At 39.6% G+C, this 3,297-nt stretch overlaps 1 pseudogene; it reads right to left on the bottom strand.

Annotated features, from left to right (window-relative positions):
- Positions 1-1,103: 1,103 nt before the first annotated feature.
- LOC104656422 lies at positions 1,104-3,031 on the bottom strand (annotated as a pseudogene).
- Between the last annotated feature and the right edge of the window lie 266 nt (positions 3,032-3,297).

Genomic DNA, 3,297 nt, shown 5'->3' with positions numbered 1-3,297 from the left:
CAAAAACTATAAACAGAATTTTAAAACAGTTTATCTCATTTGAGGAAAGTTAACAGGTAAGACAAAACTACGTACTGTAGAACTTTTTAAGATATCTAAACTCAGGATAAAACCAAAGAAAAACATTTCTACCTCTTTAGTAAATGGCTTGTGTGAAACCTCAAGCTCTCACTCAATTTTTTTTTATAGATGGGTTTGTTTGATGAGGATCGTGATCCAATGATTGTTTAGCAGCAATTTTACCAAACTGTAAATTATTTTATTAACAGGTATTATAAACAGATAATACTAATCTTATTTTAAAACCATGGATCACGGCCGGGCACGGTGGCTCAAGCCTGTAATCCCAGGACTTAGGGAGGCCGAGACGGGCAGATCACGAGGTCAGGAGATCGAGACCATCCTGGCTAACATGGTGAAACCCCGTCTCTGCTAAAAAATACAAAAAGAAACTAGCCGGGCCAGGTGGCGGGCACCTGTAGTCCTGGCTACTAGGGAGGCTGAGGCAGGAGAATGGCGTAAACCCAGGAGACGGAGCTTGCAGTGAGCTGAGATCTGGCCACTGCTCTCCAGCCTGGGCGACAGAGCAAGACTCTGTCTCAAAAAAAAAAAAAAAAAAAAAACCATGGATCACACACCAGGGCCTATCATGGGGAGAGGGGAGGGGGAGGGATTGCATTGGGAGTTCTACCTGACGTAAATGATGAGTTGATGGGTGCTGACGAGTTGATGGGTGCAGCACACCAACATGGCACAAGTATACATATATAACAAACCTGCACGTTATGCACATGTACCCTAGAACTTAAAGTATAAAAAAAAAAAACAAAAAAAAAAAAACCATGGGTGCCACACTGGTGAATATACAGCTTATGAATAACTTAAAAAGTATTTCCCATTTTAAAAGGCAAACCCAGCATACAATACATTTATAACATGTATAATACATGTATAACCCATACAATACATGTATAACCCAGCTATACTATACATGAAGTAGCTATAATATGGATTATACTACTAATGAAGAAGCTATAATATGGATATATGATTGATGTGTCTAAAATGATATATACAGTACATAATTCATGTTAGATAGGTGATCAGTACATTTTTCCATATGATTCCGTTCTTGCTTCACTTTCCCCAGAAACTGAATTCTGTACTTCCTCTTCTAATATTGGTATAATCAGGTTATCGCAGGACATCAAATCATATTTCATCTATTTCATCACAAATTTAGTAAACCGATGACACAAAAATATTTCATTTTCATATTCATCAAATATCTGCCAATTTTGAAAATAAGCATGCAAAAATATCCTGTAAATCCTAAGGCATACTGATCCTAGTTTTGCTACAGATTATTCCTTTATGCTAACCCTGCTGGTAAAATATTTATTGCCATTCAGAAGACATGCAGCGCCATCAAGTGTGTGTCTAGTATAGGCTATAGCAGGACACTCTTGGAGTTGTATGAGCAGCACAAAGAAAAATCTATTGTTCAGTTGCTGTCATTTGAGTGCAGGTATCTGGATGGCATTCACTCTGAAGTTTGACAACAAGTCCATTTAGCTCAAGGCAGAATTACCTTAAATGTCCATACTTCTCTAAGTTTCATCTGGGCCTTCAGATGGTTCAAGAATTTTGTCAATATTGGATATTGAATATGTTCTGTTGAATATACTGTTGAACAGCTAGTGTACTGTCTATTTCTTCAAAGGATTCATCAGGTCAGTTATAAAAATCCTGTGCCCAGCCTGTTCCGCCTCAGCACGCCACCCGCTCCGCCATGACCATAGTATCAGCGTCTGGGCCTATTGGCTTGATTTAATAAGTAAGAGTACCAGTAATTGTTTAGAAGTAAAATGGATTTATTAAAGGATTTTTAAGAAAAAGCACTTGCTTTTATCTGCATTTTAAAAGGAGAATTGACATTACAGATGAAATAAAGATGAATACAGAAGAGAAGATCCTACTTTACATGCAAAATAATATCTATAAAATGGGATTAGTAATTTCTTCCTAGAGAGCTTGTGAGAACTAGAGATAGTGAATTATAAAGCACACAATAGGGGTTCATTTATTTATTCATTTGGCAAATATTTATTGAGCACCTGCTATGTGCAAGGCACCCATTTAGGTAAAACTGAAAAACATATGTCTTTGTGAAGTTTACATGGTAATTTTTCATCCCATGTGCCAAAGAGATAATGGGAGGAATGACTACCATCTTTTAGAAACTTGTGGTATCATTTTGGAGATTAAATGTTATGTTTTATGTGGCTGTAGAAAGCAAAACTAGAGCCAGGCATGGTGGCTCATGCCTGTAATATCAACACTTTGGGAGGCTGAGGCGGGAGAATGACTTGAGCTCAGGAGTTTGAGACCAGCCTGGGCCACATAGTGAGAGCTCGTCTCAACAAAACATAAAAAAATTAGCTGGGTACAGTTAAGCTTGCCTATAGTCCCAGCTACTCTGGAGGCTGAGTTGGAAGGATAGTTTGAGCCCAGGAGGTTGAGGCTGCAGTGAGCCGTGATCGCACCACTGCACTCTAGCCTGGGCGGGAGTGTGAACCTGACTCAAAAAAAATTTTTTTTAAAAAGCAAAAAAAAAAAAAAAAGCAGAACTAGGACCAACGGATGGTCTTTCAAGGGCAGTGGTTTTCATAATTAAAGGAAAATCCTGTTTACAACCAGGACTGACCAAGAATGGGATGGGGCCGCCTCTGGGAGCAGAGAGGCATGGGCTGGAGGTGATTCTGTTAGTGGAAGTATTTTGTAGGGAATTTGAGACCTCGTATCAAGGATCTCTGCAGTGTGGGCAAGGGGGGAATATGAAATCCATGTTTCCTTCTGCCTCTTAATTTCGAGATGCTGGAACTGGGATGGGAAGCCAAAGCCATTGACCAGAACCAGGGCTACAACTCAGGGGTGAGTGTGGGAGTTTAAATGCAGGATCCACACTGGCTACAGCTGAACTGGAGCCACAGATTCCTGTCACTTTCTGCCTCCAGGGATCAAGTACCATGGGTTTCAACCTGACTAGCCTGAAGGTTTGGGAGGCCCCATCAGGGGATGGGGGCAAGTTACTTTCCATAAAAGAATGAGGAGGCTATATCTGGTGACCAGAAACAAACATGGAGGCAGAGGGTAATAAGGATGATACACACAATTTATTCAGTTCCTACTTCTTTTACTTTAGTATTCCTAATCTGTAAAAACATCATGAAAAAAAAAACGTATGATGAATCTAATTTTACAGATGAAGAGACTGAGGGTCTGAGATGTAGAATA

The sequence above is a fragment of the Rhinopithecus roxellana genome, chromosome 15 (assembly GCF_007565055.1).
Source record: "Rhinopithecus roxellana isolate Shanxi Qingling chromosome 15, ASM756505v1, whole genome shotgun sequence".
Lineage (NCBI taxonomy): Eukaryota > Metazoa > Chordata > Mammalia > Primates > Cercopithecidae > Rhinopithecus > Rhinopithecus roxellana.
The sequence above is the reverse complement of the archived record's forward strand: the minus strand, read 5'-3'. Positions and strand labels throughout refer to the sequence as shown.